At 43.9% G+C, this 19,626-nt stretch overlaps 1 protein-coding gene across 1 annotated transcript in view; it reads right to left on the bottom strand.

Moving 5' to 3' along the window:
* Nucleotides 1-19,626, bottom strand: part of LOC311049831 (galectin-4-like) — a 459,606-nt gene that overhangs the window by 190,610 nt on the left and 249,370 nt on the right. The window lies entirely within an intron of this gene.

The following is a 19,626-nucleotide window of genomic DNA, read 5'->3' as shown; positions in this document are numbered from 1 at the left end:
GAACCATGAGGGTCCCTGGACCACACTTCCACAGAATGGAACAGAGCCTTCATAAGTATCATTGGTAAGACAAGACATGTGAAGGAAGTAAGAAAGAGGCCCAATTTCTTTCCAATATGGCTGCTGTGCATAGAGCCTAGCCATGTTGCCATCCCCAGGAATCCCAAATGACGGCCCTCTGAACACACAGGGCAGGGGACATTAGGTCAGTGTGAGCGGAGCGCGCACCTCCCCTCCCCACCACCTCCTTCGCACTCCACTCCGCTCCACTCCACTCCCCCACCGGCTCTTGAATTCCCCCCAGAACAACACATTCCTCCCAGCTCCAGTGTTTACCACACGCCATCCTTTGAAGCGGCGTGTGAGTGTTTATGTACGCGCACGGTGACTGTGCGCGTGCGCCGTGCACATGCGCGTGTGTGTATACATGTTTGTGTGTTCTTCGCCCCCTGAGCACTGAACCTCTGCTGCACATAAACTTTTCCATATGACAGAGTGAAAGAAAAAGCACCCGGCGAGTCCTTGAGCACACGTGGTCAACATGACTGGGAGAGTCGGCGGTTTCGTGCGTACGTGAGGCGCACCTGAGCAGGTAACGACGCGAGAGCAAACATCTGTGTGACAGCTGAGAAAGAGAGACAGCGGGAGAGAGAGAGACAGAGAAGGAATGAGAGAGAGAGACAGAGACAGAGAGACAGAGACAGAGAGAGAGGATGGAATCTAGGCCATTTGAATAAGGAAGGAGAAGGGAGAGATGGGTGGAGGAGAGAGCGGTGAGTCATCGCTAAACTCAAGATGCGTCCGTTCATTTGAGACATTTGGACACAGAGACAGACAGAGAGACAAACAGACAGACAGACAAGGAGGTGGATGGAAGGAACTGGTGCTGAGCCTGATTTGCACTTCGTCGTACGATGGTGTCATGGCACCGGAAATAGCTGATATACAAGCTCACAACAACACGGCGCGGAATGCGTCGCATTGTGAGCTTGTATATCGGCTCGGCTGCTTCCGGCACACGGCACTTTGGTACGAGCGTAAAATAAGGCATCAAGGGAAAAACAAGCAGGTCACTTGTTATTAAAGGATGCCTTAAGTGGTGTGTGTGTGTGTGTGTGTGTGTGTGTGTGTGTGTGTGTGTGTGTGTGTGTGTGTGTGTGTGTGTGTGTGTGTGTGTGTTGGGGGGGGCGGGGTGGGGGTGCAAGCCAACTGAGTCATATACCCTGACACCCATTTCCTGTGATCAGGGCAGTCTGGGTGTTTCGGTCATGCAAACCTCCCTCCTTGACCTACTGCTACTACTCCCTCTTATTAAACACTTACTTACTCACACACTCACTCACATACACACTCATATGCACACACGGTACGCGCGCGCGCGCGCACACACACACACACACACACACACACACACACACACACACACACACACACACACACACACACACACACACACACACACACACACACACACACACACACACACACACACACACACTCACACACACACTCACACACACACACACACACACACACACACACACACACAGATGAGCACATAGGTAATATCCTCTCTGTTTCTTAATTCCCTTAGTTATGTCTAACTCTGAAAGTGTATGAATGTAACCCAATGGAAGTGCCCATTTGGTTACATTTGTACGCTCTCAGAGTGACATTACACACACACACACACACACACACACACACACACACACACACACACACACACACACACACACACACACACACACACACACACACACACACACACACACACACACACACACACACACCAATAGAACCCAGACGCTGCAGAACGGAGCAGCACTACTAATTCAAGCCAGTTCTTTCTAAGGGACCGGTACCACAGTCCAGGCCCGCGGGGCTGGTTGAATCATAAAGGCCTTAGCGCTTCAACATAGGACCGGCTGACAGCTGGCAAGACTATCCATAAACAACACCCCCCCTCCCACCCGAACCCAACCCCACCCAAGCCAATGGCATCTGAGCCATCTCTGAAAAACAAATCGGCGGTTATCAGCTTTTCGGGGGAGATGATAAAGCGGCCGGTCATAAAGGCTACGGCATACCACAACGCTCCAGTGAGAGTTTTCCTTGTTAAGGATGACATCTGCGCTGGATGTTTTTAATACGACTGTACCTGATGAATATGTCTGAGTGGTTCCGAAACCTTTTCATGTCAATGACCCACAAATTAATGTATTTTGGCCACGGAACCCCATCTGAAAATATTTTGTGCCAGGGACCCCCATACAAGATTTGTTTTGTACAATGGTTCAAAAAAGATTTTCATGATTGAGTTTGAAAATAGCCAATCTACAAGTAGATTTTCAAACAGCCGATGTAAATGGGGTTGAAGTTGTTAAACAAACTTTGATGCTATATCAACTAATTTTGCTGGGCACCCCCTCAAGGACCTCTGGGGGGTCCCAAGACCCCACTTTGAGATCCACTAATAGCGACTGTGGTCCTCATGCATAAAGCAGTTTGCTCATCGCACAGTACACAGGGGAAATCTGCTCCAAACAGTGATTATACTTCCTTGCATGGCCCTGCAACGCTCGACAGAAAAAAACGTCCGCCTCAAAACTGCCATTTTCAGTTGCAGGTCGGTTACGTTTTCGTATAGGGCGTCTTGTCGTTGGCCTCAAGACGAACAATAAATTAGCCTTTAGACTGGAGTCGAGTCGGTTGAATGTTGCTTCTATTCCGTGTGACGGATCCTAGCTCTCCCTCCCTGCTGGCCACCCAAGTGCACAGGATGTGAACTAATACTTTACAGTAAGGAATTGCACTCCCTAGAGAGACAGGGGGAGGAGGGGGGAGGCAGGGATGAGTTTGGAACAAACCCAACGCTCTGTCAGCGGTTAATGTGAAGTGACAGGAAGGGTCCAACGGTAAGAGAAACAGGAAGAGGAAATTCTCCCCCTACACAACATCCTGGATGGATGGCTTGTCTATGGGCCAATGGATATTTTCAGACACAGCTCTGTTCTATGCTTGGTATTGCCATAAGGAAGTTGTGAATATCTCCTCTTTTTTCATTGCCACTGTAACGTGTGTAAATCACACTACTAGTAATGTACAATTTACCAGTTATAAACCTTTAGCTTCTAGCTTAAACATTTTCAAAGTGGTGTTTATATTTTGGGCATGGCAGTTTTTATGTTGCTTGATTCAATATTTAGATATTTGATATTCATTTGATCAGACACACACCCCTCCTTTAAGACCATTCAACTTCAAACTCCATGTTCAGACTCATTGAAAACACACGTCCCTGCTTCTGGTGACTGATATTGTCTTTCTAATGAATGTTAGACTCATTGAAAACACATATCTCTGCTTCTGGTGACTGATATTGTCCTTCTAATGAATGTTAGACTCACTGAAAACACACATCCCTGCTTCTGGTGACTGATATGCGTCATTCAAATTAATGGAATGACCTTCATTTTTCCATGAGTTATTTCAAGCATGAACATCATGTATTTCATGACCTTAACAGGACTCCTTGATGAAAATTACATTACAGAAAATATGAACACAACTGTCTGGGCTGCACACAAACGCCACAGACATGTAAATGACCCCAAGGGAGTGTAATGAATTTAAATTCCCCTCTAACTACCTGAACCCCAGCATGCCTATTCTTGGGGGAACATTCGCCAAAAATAGCAGATCTACAAGCTTGTAGATCAGCAATTTTTGGATGGAAAGATTTTTTGTGTAAACAGAAAAAAGCTGTCTGAGTACAGTTGTAACTGAAGTCTGTTGCTTTAAGTGGTTAAGTGAAAGCTATAATAAACCAGTACTGTAGCTGTGGGATATTTGTATTTCTGTCTTAAACACTTGATTGATGACCCACTTGTGTGTGTGTCGGTCATTAACAGTAGCGTGTTTGTTATTCCTGCCTCTCCACATCAGAGTCCATGGAGTCACTCCCGTGGGGATGTCGCAGCGCCTCGGACAACCACGGCCTGTTTTTTCAACACACTCCCATCATCACCGTGTTTGTTTGTTATACAGCGGCCCGTTGAAAATCTTCCTTCCCTTTTATGTTCCATAGTCATCGAACGGTCAGAGAAGGCTTTGTGTACCCAGACGGATCCTGAGTCACTCATGATGTGGGTTTCGTCTCTGTGGTAAAGCCTGGCCATGTGTGCGTCGCCCCGTCGTTCATTGCTCATAAACAGAAGGCCTAGAGCCTTGCGATGTAAAGTAAACGAGCCGATGCCACGACACGACGCCCGCTACCGTTAACCAGCGCGAAAACAACAACCGCACTGCCAGATGAAAGGGGACGGTAGCGGGTCACAATTACTCCGCTACGCTCCGCGGCCACTTTGAGAGACGAAGACGGGGATTCTTTTTACGAGGTGTTTGCCTACAACCGCCAGCGGGTTGCCATCTAACACATTGGCACTACTGTAGGATGTGGGTGTGATGCTAGGCCTCACTGGCACAACCCAGCATATTACCCAGAGGTACTAAGAGCAGGCAAACACACAAGGTTGTGTCTCTGCCTGGCTTACAGGTGTCCTCCTTGAGCCAAATGTATACTGCTAAAAGGTGCATTTACTGTATATAGGCACTTTTTTTCATAGCAGTAGTAAGCCTTGCCAAGCCATGTAAGTAAGTAGGTCCCTAGGGCCAGGAGCCTATCGTCTGTTTCTACCGTGAAGTGGCCTGATATACAGTACAAGTACATCCCCCAGCCATGATGTACCAGCCCGTTCTCACTCCCAAGGCGTCACATTTTGCCGCTGTGTCAGTAGCCCTGAAACGTCAAGTTTTGACATGACGGGACAACGTGAAAGTCAAGTTTTGACATGACGGGACGCAGTGGCGATGTCGCATGTTGACAAAACTATGCATAAACCTAATCCTAATCCTAACCTCACAAAAACGAGAATGTGGAAAGAGAGAACAAATGTTTTAACCCACTGTGGGATTTGATCACGGGAAGTTGCGGTTACTAATCAAGCACTGCTACCAGGTGGCCACTGAGCTGGTCAATCATCTATGAGTTATGACTCCAAATTTGGGCAAGGTATCAGCCCAGTCAGAGCACCATTGACTTAACAAAATGTAAGTTAAGGTTTCATGACATGCTGGTTTACATTAAAAGTCTTTATCATGGTCCTTCAAACGTGTATTAAAGGGTTTTAACTGAACAATCCACTCCAGTGAGCCATTTCAGTTTTTTTCAATCATCACCTCTCCCCCGTCCCCCCAAAGGAGAAGGATAGGGGAGAAGAGGGGGCGGGATTAATGGACTGTGACGTCAAAGTCCAGGTACTTTTCTGAGCCTAATTATTCGGAGAAACCCAAACCACAGAAAATCCTCAGAATGTTCAAAGTTTTGTTTTTATGGGGTGTAATAGAGGTGCGTCCCAGGTGCATCCATGTGATGTATTCTTTATAGTTAGTGACTCTATTTATAGTGGCTCATAGGAATTAGACTACGTGACAACCAGGAATAGTTTGGTGACCACCGGAGAGACGGGTGACAGCCGGAATGTAGACGGTATACCGGGAGCAGTATGGGTTGGCGCCCCAGCCTGTGTCTTCCGTGAGGAAGAAGCCCAACAAACGCAAGGTGAGGCCTTTAGGAGGGCCATTCAAGCAAACCGCAAGTGGAGCTAATACCATTAGACGGCCCAATCTAGTGGTATCGGCCCAAGGAACCATCACGCCAGAAGGAAATGTTTGGATCGGGATGGTGCAGAGGATCTGGTACAGCGCTCAGGTCCTGGACCTGGTGAGACGAAGGAGGAGCCCGGCCAGGAGGCCAACCACAGAGCCTAGTCCCTCCACGTGCCAGAGCCTCCGCCGAGTTCCGGCAGAGTAGTTCTGGAGAAGCGGACTGATTAGCCCTGTCTTTCCCTATAGGACTGACCGTGGGTAACTACCTGGGACGTAAGTTGGGGCTTGATCAACCCTGGCTGGGTCACCTGGGCGAGGGTGTATGTTGCGAGACCCGAAACACCCTATGACCCCAGGCTACAATACTGATGATACGTCCCAGGTGCATCCATGTGATGTATTCTTTATAGAGAGGTAAAAAAAAAAAAAAAAAAAAAAATGTTATGGACCTTTGAATATGAAACCTTTAAATATTTAAAGAAATAAAACGTATCTGTGGAGACGGTAATTTGACCTATACTGGCAGTGTGCACAAGACATTTGGTGCTGATCAGTCTGGCGTTTTGTGATATTAGCGTCTGGCCAAACAAGGGTTCCCAGACCTTTCAGACCGTGACCCCCCAAAAAAATCTAATTTGAACTGGAGACCCCCCAGTCTGCCGTGCTCTTGGAATTGAAGGAGTTGAGGTGTTCAATCTTGTTTGACTCAGTGCTACAGATAAATGCTGTAAAAATAGCCGATCTACAAGCTCACAACGCCTCGCAAATGCGAGTGTCAAAGGTCATGTCTTCACCTACAGGATCTGACACGAATTCTGACCTCATGGTCAACATTCAATTTATCCGCTGAGCAAGCAGGCAGGCTCTATTAGCTCAATAGTGAAAATGTCAGCACTTGTGCAGGAAACCGGGTTCAAATCTGGGGCAGAAGAGGAAAGTTACATGCTGCTTTGAGTCTGTAAGAGGCTGCTCTGTGACCGTCCTTTAAAGGCTGAACACAGTAGAATATGACTGCATGGTGTGGTGGTGGTAACTGCCTATAAATATCACACTCCTGCCTGCACGCTGTTCCTCTTTCTAAAGTCAGTCCCCCTCTCCTCACTCACATGCCTTCACCATCCATCCACACCCTTCACCCTGTTATATTTTACTACTGTTGTTTACCACTGTTTTACTATGTGTATGTCTCTATTGCAAGCCTGACTCTCTGTCTGTCTGTCTGTCTGTCTGTCTGTCTGTCTGTCTGTCTGTCTGTCTGTCTGTCTGTCTGTCTGTCTGTCTGTCTGTCTGTCTGTCTGTCTGTCCATCTGTCTTTCTGTCTATCTGTCAATCTTTCGGTCTTCCTCCGTTCTCTCTGAGGCACACAGAGTCTTGAACTCTTGAATTTCTCATTTCCTGTTTGGGCTGTGTGTCCAGATCCCTTGTTCTTCTGCCCAACACACATCAAACAAACTGCAAATGAGAAAGGAAGACGTACAGAGAGGACCGGCTGAATGTGAAATGGAGGACAGAATTCTGGAGGCATGGAGGTCAATGAATGGCTGAGGAGAAGGAGGGACAAGTTCAGCGCAGGATAGAAATCCAAAGTAGGCAGCGCTCTAAAAACAAACAGTTAGAAATGGCACTAAAAGTGGTTATTTGACTCGTAAATCCTAGGGGAACCTCTTTTGGCGCTATATAGCACGTACAGTACCTTAAAAGGTTCTATACTGTCAAACGGTGCTATATAGAAGGTGTCTAAACTAAGCTGAAGAACCAGTAGACGTCTAAAGAACGACAGGGCCTGAAGAGGTTCTTTGTACAACAATGATGCTAAATATAACACCTCAACCACCCCAAAGAACCACTGAAAAACCAACAAAGGACCAACATATTTTTGTGTGGAAAAAAGAGAGAACGAAGCAAGGATAACGATTAACTAAGTTAATCCTGGCATTTTCAAAAATTTGGCAGCCATTTTCACTATGTGCCATACAATAAAGTATGTGGGGCTTAAGTGGTTAAGATGTATTAAAATATTCCTGACGGAACGCCAGGCAGTCTGGCATGATCTTAAACACTGTGAATGTGTCCATTTTCAAACCTGGCTAATTTTGGGCGAGTTGAGGTGTTTTTGTACGCACTGTAATTTGTTTTTATTTAGGTTAATTAGCTATATATTTAGTCAGACATCTTCTTAATTGACTTTAACAAGGCCATGGAGCCAGTCTAGCAGGGGGAGGTTGTTATAGGTACAACTTAATGAAAAGAAAAGAAAATGAAAAAACGTTCTACACTCAAATGGTTGACAATTGGTGCTGTTGAGCCCCCAGGACGGTGTATGTATGTGTGTGTGTGTGTGTGTGTGTGTGTGTGTGTGTGTGTGTGTGTGTGTGTGTGTGTGTGTGTGCGTGCGTGCGTGCGTGCGTGCGTGCGTGCGTGCGTGCGTGCGTGCGTGCGTGCGTGCGTTTGTGTGCGCGCCAGGTACCACACATGTTGTTTATCGTTTTGTTGCTTCACTTACAACTACCTCTATTGTTTCATCCAGATTTTTACCACGGTTTTATCGGTCTAATCATTTACCTCCTACAGTCATTTTCAGCCAAATACGTTAAAACTTAACAGCTAGAAATTTGCTAGAAGTACCAAAACATTTCCCTGTGAAGGGAAACTACTCAGAAACAGTGGGACGTTTTTGTGTAAAGGGGCAAGAAGAATAAACAAAGAAGAATTGAACGCTCCCTAGATGCAGAAGAGAATGTCATTAAGGATTAAATAGACACAGATGAAAACAAAGGCACCTGCTTGAAGCATGCTGCACACTGCTTGCATGCATGTGTGTGTGTGTGTGTGTGTGTGTGTGTGTGTGTGTGTGTGTGTGTGTGTGTGTGTGTGTGTGTGTGTGTGTGTGTGTGTGTGTGTGTGTGTGTGTGTGTGTGTGTGTGTGTGTGTGTGTGCGTGTGTGTGCGCGCGTGCATGTGCGTGTGTGTTTGTTGCTGTGTGTGTACGCCCGCTGTCAGACGCCTTTGTTTTCACATGCGCCCATAATAAGTTTTATTAAACTATAATGTGAGCTTGAAGAGGCCGGGGCTTAAAATCATTGGTTTTGTTTATTACATCTTGTTGTAAACACAGAATGGTTTGGTTTGTTAACCGCAAACTGGTGTCCCTGTTTTCATACTTTTTCCAAACCTTTTCAAAATAGTGAAAATAGCAGATGGACATTCTCACGATGCATCATAATGGTCCCTCTGTTATTTTTCACCACAATATAATGAACTATAAAATAAGGCCAAAGTGGTTAAGATAAAGACACGACTGTATCCCCAGTTACAAGATGCACTGAAATAATATCAATGATAAAAAGTGATGAATAATACAATTGTTTATAAAAGACCATTATTTCATGAAGGAGGATTGTGGACAGACAGAGGCTCTGTGGTGTAGAGCAGGGGTCTTCAATCTTTTTCAGGCCAAGGACCCCTTAGCCGAGAGAGAGATGAAGCAGGACCCCCCCCCCCCCCCATTACTGTGGTGTGTTCTAGTTTTTTTCGGAGGGCATACGATAATCATTCCCGGCACGACATGCGCGTGGTCAAAATGGATGAGATGGTTAGTGGTGGTGGTGGTACAAGTACTCACATTACCTAAGTAAAAGTATCAATAATGCAATGTAGAAATACTACTGTTACAAGTTAAAGTCCGGAATTCAAAATGTGCTTGAGTAAAAGTACAAACGTATTGGTATCAAAATGTAGCCTACTTAAAGTACCAAATGTAAAAGTACTCATTTTCGCAAGTTTTCAAATGCATACATTGTATAACAATCTTTTGAAAATAGACGATCTACAAGCTCACAATGCGTATAGCATTGCAACGCATTGTGAGCTTGTAGATCTGCTATTTTCAAATGGCTGAAATGTATAGGGCTGAAGTGGTTAGTGTGTTTTATAATAATAATCTAAGTTTTCAAATAATTGTAGTGGAGTAAAAGTATAATATTTGCCTCTGAGACGTAGTGGAGTAGAAGTAAAAGTACTGCAAATTGGAAATACTCCAGTAAAATAAAAAATACCTCAAAATCGTACTTAAGTACATTACTTGACTAACTTGAGTAAATGTACTTAGTTACTTTACACCACTGATGGTTAGTAGGGCTACGCTTAAAAAAAATGTGGAAGTAAAAGCATTGGAAATTGGAAATACTCAAGTAAAGTACAAATACCTCAAAATTGGACTTAAAGACGCACTGAAGTGACATTTTCGGGCATTTTATTTTGAAGGTTCAGCCTGAAACGCCGGCTCAACGACTCTAAACCAATCAGAAGGTCCCATCCCTTCAGGCTATGGGACGTTGGATCTCAATCACTTCAGCCGTGGGCAACACGGCTAGTGTTTGTTTACAAGTGAGAGAGAGACGGCCAGTGAAGCGCGTTTGCTACTACCTGGCTTAGTTCTAACCTATAATGTTTTCAGATACATATTTTAGTGTGCAGATGAAGTTTAAAATGAGTAATACACTCATCTTCAATGAGATTCAAAACGGAGTATCTCTGTAATTAAAACCAGCTGTGTTTGAAGAACGTGCAGCTATGGGAATCAAACAGGTGCACGTAATCAAGATTCTTTTATATTCATGAAGGCTGTCTGATGTCATCACGCAGCACGTTTTCGTTTACAGGAAGTAATTAAGATTGGCTTTTTAGGGGCTTTAGATATAAAAATACACAAAAATGGTTTTTTTTCATTTTTTTGGGCATCTATTGTTAGGTGTGCCCATATGATGACCACGGATATGCTCTAAAAGTGTGAAAAACATATTTTTCATTTCACTACACCTTTAAGTACAGTACTTATGTAAATGTACTTAGTTACTTTCAACCACTGGCGATAACAGAAAAGGCCTGAGGGACTCCGGTCAACCAAGTAAAGGGTTTAAAACTTAACCCCTTTACTTGGTTGACCGGAGTACCTCAGGGTTGCACCCTTTTGCGGGTCGGAATCTGCCCGGGGGCCGGCAGTTTGACACCCCTGGTTTAAAGGAGTAGTTCATCCCAAAAAATGACTTATTTTCTATTCATTGCACATCCCATGAAGCCTTGAATTCATGGAGATTGTTTTGTTTTTTCGCAGTCTCCATTGAGTCTCCTACCGGAGAGTCCGCCATGTCATTTCCATGAATTCAAGGCTGCATGGAGTGTGTAATGGATAGAAAATAAGTCCTTTTTTGGGTGAACTACTCCTTTAAGTGGTTATCCTCCAGCTACACTCTGCTCATAAAATCCTCTAAATCCTTCCTCCATCACTGTAAGCAGTTTTGGGCAAATTATTCAGGAATTTTACTATATATTACTCCTTTAAAAAGTAATAATAATACTTATTACTTGGTATAAAATGTAACAAAATACTCTTGGATTAGTAGGCTAACTGTAATATAATTACACAGTAATAAGTAACTGCACAACAGTGGTTGTAAGCCACGTTTCTGCCCCATTTTCTGCAGACGTGCACGTGGAAAGATTGCTACTGAAGAAGACTGCGGTTGTCAAAAGGTACATGCCTTTACTCCATATTTAAAACAACCGTACCGAAAAATGTAAACGGACACTCGGCAAAACATAAACACAATGTGCGTGTGAGCCCTTCTTTAGACCTGGCCGCTCTGCCCCATGTCATTTCATAAACCACCAGCCCAGCCAACAACCTGGCTTTTAATGTCCAAGGTCAAGGCAGTGAGCAGTGTTGCCACGTCTGCTTATTAAAAGCGACTTTGCGCTTCATTTTCTCTAAAGTTGCTTTTAAATATTGGTAGTTGCAGGGGTTTTTTTTTAGGCTTGTTCATCTTGCTTCCTAATGTTTAATGTTTAAACCAGTGGTTCTCAAACCTTTTCATGTCAAGGACCCCCATATTATTATGTAGTTGGCCATGGATCCCCATCTGATAATATTTTGTGCCAGGGGCCCCCATAGAAGATTCTTGTTGTTAAAATGTTTCAAACATATTCCAAATACTTTAAAGATGTATTGAAAATAGCCGATCTACAAGCTCACAACACAAAATAGTCAATGTATATACTGTAGGGGTTCAAGTGGTAAAACTGATTTTGAAGTCATTTCGCTGGGGACCAGCTTGTTTTCGAAGACCAGTCTGCTTGTTTCTCTCACAATAACTGGCAACACTGGTCCAAAGGTCAATGCGGCGAGTAGCAGCAGACCAGTTTTCAGGCAGGTAAGTGATGCATCGTGTTGCTTTCTTTCCATTACATCGTCACCCCCCCCCCCCCCCCCCCCCCCCCGCAGACTGCAGGATAACCTCGGTGGTGAACTTGTCATGTGTCATTACGGGACGCTGATTTACACGTTAGCTATGGCGTCCGTGGAGACAGCATAGAGATTCCAGTGGGGAGAGATTGAGGAGAAGCTTTTTGGAGCGCAGCCCTGGACTGTGGACAATGCAGCCATGATGAGTCAAAAGGAGATATGGTCCAAAAGAAAGTCACGTAGTCACACGATGCACGTCTTTCAAAGAGTGCAGTGTTGGAAGAGCATCAAGAGCTATAAGAACACTTTACACACACAGTATACTGTACCTAAATCCCCTTTGGTTCTGGTACTTTACTCCTAATTCCTGTGCGTTACTACATGTTTATTATTGTAATGTATGAATCCTACTGTGGATGTATCTCTTTTTTCTGTATCATAGCCTTAGTGTTATCCTTTTAGCCTTAGTGTCTTACTGTACCGCACGTACATACTGTTTACATTTCAAACTAATAAAGTATTCAATCAATCATCTATCTATCATATTATGAAGCAACAAAACAATGACAAGTTTCTGGGCCGCAGTGACACAAAAAGCCTTGTCATTGTGTTGCCACATATCAAAGTCAAATCACAGATGAAGTTATAGGGAGTAAACTCTGATCTCTGCTGAGCACAAAGATAGGAGAGAGGAGGAGGAAGAAAAAACAAACAGAAGGTGGGGCTCAACAGGACGAAAATACCCAGATGTATCTTTAATTCTGTGAGTTGGTTGCCCTGCCCTGCTAGAAAAAACATGTGCTTTGAATGAGCGGCCCCTGCCAGACCTCCCGCCGAGACCCCCGAAGCCAAGTTCTCATTAGCGAGATAGGAGAGAGGGGGTAGAGAGAGAGAGAGAGAGAGAGAGAGAGAGAAAGAGAAAAAGAGAGAGAGACAGAGAGAGAGAGAGAGAGAGAGAGAGAGAGAGAGAGAGATACCAGTGGTGTGGAAAGAAAGTTTCTCCATTGCTGTTTCGGCTACTACAAACCAGTCACACACACACTGATGTCATGATGGATCTGTGTGTGAAGGAGTTTAAGGTGCAATGGCACGCACACACGCAGACATGCACACACACACACGCACACACACACACACACACACACACACACACACACACACACACACACACACACACACACACACACACACACACACACACACACACACACACACACACACACACACACACACACACACACACACACACACACACACACACACACACACACACATACATGCAAGCAAGCAGTGTGCAGCATGCTTCAAGCAGGTGCCTTTGTTTTCATCTGTGTCTATTTAATCCTTAATGACATTCTCTTCTGCATCTAGGGAGCGTTCAATTCTTCTTTGTTTATTCTTCTTGCCCACACACATCATTTAGTTGTAAGCCTAACTCTGAAAACAAGCATTTCTCTTGTGTATTAATGCTATACTTGTGGGGACATTTGGTTGTGATACTCACAAGTATGGTAAAACAAGTACACGCACGCACGCACGCACGCACACACAGACACGCATGCACGCACACACACTCGCCGTGAGGTATGCTTACATCCTAGGATAATATATACTAGGTAAAGTCAGGATGGGGTCTTTCTCTGAAGGCAGGGGTGCTCCAAGTGGGGTCCAGGGACCCTCCAGGTTCCTTGAGGGGTAACAGACCTGTAACTGTACAAATAGGACCAACGCTCAGAGTTATGGGGGTCCCTGGGATTTAAAAGTCTGAGAACCACAGAAGGTATGCTTCTGAACAGAAGCAGGTGGAGACTGATGGTCCGCTGTGCTGTGGACCATTACCCAAAAGAAGAAGAAGAAGAAGAAGCAGAAGAAGAGAACCACTATCACTGATGTAAGGCATTGGTTCTCAGAGTGGGGGCAAATACATATCGTTTTGGGGTCCTGGAAAAACATGAAAAAGTTTTAGAACCACTCAAACTTTACACCACAGCAATATACCCATGGTATACAGCACCAAGGCCTTGTCGCTCATCCTCTGTCTGCTCATGAGCACGTCGTCCCTCACGCCCACCGACCGAACCTCATCCGTCTCTTTCTCCCGGTTCGCTCGTTTATCTGCAGTCCCTGCATTTCTGTTTGCTTTGAGCTTTCTCAGGCCCCCTGAAAACCCCCTCTCTCTCTCTCTCTACACTCATGCATCTAACACCCAGGAGGACAGCAATTTCCCTCGCTAGCCAACCCTCCCACTCACCACATTTCACCTCATCTCCTCCCACTCACGTCTCTCCCACTCACTGTCTGCATGTGTTCTTATTCGGAATGGAAGGGGGGGGGGGGCTGAGAGAAAGAGAGAGATATTCTGCATGGCTGCAAACGGCCAGTACACTCTCAGCCTTCCTCTTATTGATTTCTTGTTCTCTCTTTGTCTTCCCTTCATAGTAAAAGCATCAGTGAGTTAGACGTGTTGTTATGCGGCTCAGCGACCAGGCGAGTCACCGATAATCTTTGCTGAGAGAAAGTGAACACTCTTCATATACTTGTACGAGCTTTCGGAGGGTAATGGTGAGTCACTGGTCTGGTCTGTCTAGCACCACTGTGGGATGTCCCACCATGAGTCAGGCCGGGCCTGGGCTGGACTCTCCTGTCACATGTATGTCTGTCTATAAACTCATTTAAATGCCCCCACAAATTCAATGAGTTATAGTTGTGGTAGTTGTTGTGATCAATGTTTTGTCTGGTCTTCTTGGGTTGGATTTCACAATCAAAGGATATTATTTTACATGCTATGAAAGGCAGTTCTGTTCCATCAGCCTTTAGTTTTTTAACGTAACAAAAAGTGTGCTCAAAGCGGCTCTATGTAACTTTTATTTAGCAATAAAATGTAATTTTGTCCAATCTGTATGGTAGAGTACAATATGTTAACACAATTTAACTTATACTATTGGGGTAGTTGTATTTTGTCTCCGTGCTCTTCTATTGAGACATTTTGATCATGTCCAAGGTCATGTCTCACCTAGACACAGGATCTGACACAAATTTTGAACTGATGGTCAAGATTCAATTTATCCCCTGAGCAAGCAGGCAGGCTCTATCAGCTCAATGGTGAAACAGTATTCAATCCGGGGTAGAAGAGGAAAGTTACATAGTGCAGCTTTACTTATTGCGCACTGAAAATAGCCAAAAATGCTCACGTTGAGAGCTGATACTGTTTTCTAATGACTTCTTAAACAGCGCTATTCAATAGCCAAAGAAGTAATAGCTGAAGAAGTCATTCAAAAACAGTCCATCTATAAGCTAACAATGTGAGCTATTTGGGCTGCTTTCAGCCCGTAAATATGTATAAATTAAGCATGTGCCCACCATGTCAACAGCAATATGACTGTATTTGTAGTTGAGCTAAAACTACAGCCAGAGTTTGTGTTGTGACTGAGTGAAGCCAGATGTCAAATAAATAAAATAAATGTGTTCATTGGAGTGTTTGTTCTTGATTGATTGTTCCCAGTTTGAAAATGTTTCTTTAAGGAAATGAAACGCATAAAAACAATTTATTGAATGACATATTATAGTTTACTGTGACAAAGGCCTTGGAAAGGTCAAGGAAAATGCAACAAGTAAATGTGTTATTATCCATCACTGTTGTAATTGTATAAATCGGGTGAAGCAGACCCATATAAAATTGCTTTTGGGGGTCCCTGCACTAAATATTTTGAGATGGGGGTCAGTGGCCAAATACATATCATTGTTGTTGTTTGGTCAGTGGTGCTCCAACTTTTTCCATGTGAAGGACCCCCAAAATGATATGTATTTGGACACCCATCTCAAAATATGTTGTTCCAGGGACCCCCAGAAGCAAATATTGGAGTTAAAAATGTCCACTTTAAAAATATATATATTCAAAGATTTGCACAAATTGTCAAGATTTCTCAAAAATAGCAGATCTACAAGCTCACAGCGCGGCACCGAGCGCTATACAGTATGAGCGTGTAGATCTGCTATTTTTGAATAGCCAAATAAATGCTTTCCCGGTCTTAATGGATTAAAGTGCGTATGTGTTTGACATGTAGCCTATAGGCTATTGTCCAATCTAACACTGGATGCCACCCTCGACTTTTTGCATGAGCTCTTCCTCTTGTATATCTCAGTTGTCTGCATATCTTTGCTGTCGGGCAGAAACCTCTTATGGATACGGAGATATTTGCGCCGCGTTTTGAGCTCATCGAGCTTGTCTGCTACTCTTGCTGTTTTTGAATTTGAATCCTGAAACGTAACAGTTTTGGACATAATAGGTGGTTTCCACCCGACAGAGACGGTATCAAGTGAAAAATGCAGAGGGGTCAGCACAAGACTCCAAGTTAAAAAAAAATCCCCACATTGAATGTGTTTTTCTGTTTACGTTTGAAGTGGTGGAGACTCCAATGTGTCACACCGTCTGTGTCGTAGCGAGGAACGCTGCGGACGCATTGCACCTGTCCAACTATCTGCCTTGTGGCTTCCGATATATCCCACAATGCAATGTTCCCATGGCAGGAAACCTCAGCTTACACAACGCCCTCAAATGCCGAGGTATTTGAAGGGGGAGACCACAAACATCAACTTTAGCGAAGAGGTGGTCTTCCATTAAAAAAGAGGGCTTCTGTAAACCGCCCGTCTTTCTTTATGCATTTTATTTGCCTTATTCAGACTCACAGAGAGACATGCAGGGAGGGGTGGTCCAACATTGCGAAACGTCCAAAACAAAGATAAGTGCCGAGAAATACGTCTCCTTATGAGCATGACTCATTGTCCTAATTCTTAATTAATGGGGCGGTTTTTATATCAGGCCTCCTCATCAGTGCATTCTTCTGGCTGAAGGGCTCTGAGGTTAGCCTTAACCTCACATGAAAATATTCTTCTGTGTGAGAACTGAACTGAACTGAAAAGGCCTCTCACTGCTGCCAAGGCTGAGCTGCTCATTCTCTGCTAATTCTACTGAAGAGCATTACTGACCCCTGCTGGTTGACTGATGGTATTCATTCAATCTGAGTTGCCACTCATTCATTTTGAGCCGGTGTTTCTATCCACACTCACCAATGTGGTCTGAAACACGCTGTTGTCCATCCCATCCTAAAAAAGAAAAACCTCCATGCTTCTACCCTTTCTAATTTCAGGCCCATCTCTCACCTTCTAATTCTCTCCAAAGCCTAGGAGAGAGTTATTCACACCCAGCTACAGTCATTCCTACTCACAAACGGCCTACTAAGTTTCAGTCTGGCTTCAAACCTAGCCACAGTACTGAATCTGCTCTCTTTAGAGTTTGATTTGCTTTTAACTGCTGATTCTGGTAGCTCCTCAGTCCTGGTCCTCCTGGATCTTTCATCTGCATTTGACACTGTAGAATAGATCATGACATTTTAATATAACGCCTAATACATCATGTAGGTATCTCTGGCACTGCCCTGGCCTGGTTTCAGTCATACTTTGCGGACAGAAACTAGGTGACTCTTCATCTTCCTTCGTCACGTCTGGGGTCCCCCAAAGCTCTATCCTTGGCCCCATTCTGTTTCTTTATACATGTTGCCACTAGGATCAATTTTCACCAAACACAATATTGCTTTCCATTGCTACGCCGACAATGTCCAAATCTATCTATCCCTCACTACCAATGCCCACAGGACTGTTTGGACGACGTCAAAATCTGGACGGACACAAACTTTTAAAATCTCAACGAAAATAAAACAGAAATCATATTTTTGGGCCATGACACTGCTCCATCCACCAATAATACCCTAGGTTCCCTCAGCTCAAACATTGTTCCTCCGTCAAAAACCTTGGTGTCACCTTTGACAGTACCATCACCTTCAACAAACATGTAATAGTCCAGGGGCCAACACTGATATTCAACACAAATTGGTACCACCTAAGGTGACCGTAAAGTTTTTGTATTTTTGTCTTCCTACATGTCTCTAGTTTATATTTTGGTATGATAACCCTTCCAATCTTGTAGCTTAATGGCAGTTATCACTACCTACCGGCTAATGTATCCGGTAGGAGACACAAAGTAGAATCTTTGTGTCTCCTACCCCGGGCATCAAATTATTGCGACAAAAAACAAATATATCCATGTATTCAAGGCTTCATGGGGTGTGCAATTGATAGAAAATAAATATTTTTTTGGGTGAACTCCTCCTTTAAGTTTTTCAGGGGGACTCTCTATCCATTCAGCTATGACCACCCCAGACCGAAGGAGGGTAAACTTTTACAAGCTTATGGAAAGCAGTCTTTTTGCAAACACCAAAAATCTGAGAAGTTATCAATTGCACACCCCATGAAGCCTTGAATACATGGATATATTTTGTTTTTTGTCGCAATAATTTGATGCCCGGGTGTAGGAGACACAAAGATTCTACTTTGTGTCTCCTACCGGATACATTAGCCAGTAGGTAGTGATAACTGCCATTAAGCTACAAGATTGGAAGGGTTATCATACCAAAATATAAACTAGAGACATGTAGGAAGACAAAAATACAAAAACTTTACGGTCACCTTAGGTGGTACCAAAATATGGCCTGGCCCCTGGACTATAAGCTCCGTTGTTAAAAGCTATTCTCCGGTATTGACCAGTGCATGCTCACTCAGGCACGTGCAGCTGGTGCAAAACAGGGCTGCTCGCCTCCTCACTGGCACAAAAAAGCGAGCGCACATAACCCCAGTTTTAACTGCACTGGCTCTCTGTCAATGTCAGAATAGATTTTAAGCTTCTTTTATTTATCACCAATCTTTACACGGCCTGGAGCCCTACACCCCACACAGAGCACTGAGGTCAGCCAACCAATTGCTCTTAAAGGTTCTCAAAGCCGGGCTGATCTGTTTGTTGTATGTGATGTGTGACTTTGTTGTTGTTGCACTTGCATACATTCTTGTTGATGTTTTGTTTACAGCACTCAGCAATTTCGATTGTTGTAAATGTGCTTCATAAATAAAGTTTGATTTGATTTGGTTTGATTTGATTTGAGGTAGAAGGGGCCCCTATTTTCTTACTTTTTAATATGATTAGTTAAGTTCATTGCCACTTTACTGCCACTAGAGCCCAAAGATACAAGTTTTAAAGTGTTTTAAAATTGTTATAATGTCTACATTTCTAACCTTCTCTTCATCTTTTATGTCTCGACATATACTGATATTAGAATGAAACCGTTTAAAGGGAAGCATCAGATGATTTCTGAATTATTTCCATATTTCACACTCACCGCACACGCACGCACGCACGCACGCACGCACGCACGCGCACACACACACACACACACACACACACACACACACACACACACACACACACACACACACACACACACACACACACACACACACACACACACACACACACACACACACACACACACACACACACACACACACACACACACCACGGTCAGTATGTCCATGACAACACACTTACGGACTGTTATGAATAAAAAGCAGAAATAACATGAAGGTGGGCATTGAGTCATGATGTCGATGATTGCTGCCACAAGAGACCTTGGCTCACATTACTTATTTCAGGCAAATTCACATGCATTATTAAAGAGAAAATAAAGATAATAATAATAATAATAATAATGGATTTTATGTATAATGCACTTTTGGGTTCATCTCAAAGTGCTACAATAAGCATTTGCATAAAAACCATCACACCACTAAAATATATAAGAAACAGAAACAAAACATTAAAAACACGAG

This window comes from Gymnoscopelus microlampas, assembly GCF_963454915.1.
Source record: "Gymnoscopelus microlampas genome assembly, chromosome: 8".
Lineage (NCBI taxonomy): Eukaryota > Metazoa > Chordata > Actinopteri > Myctophiformes > Myctophidae > Gymnoscopelus > Gymnoscopelus microlampas.
This window is presented reverse-complemented; position numbering and strand designations above follow the sequence as displayed.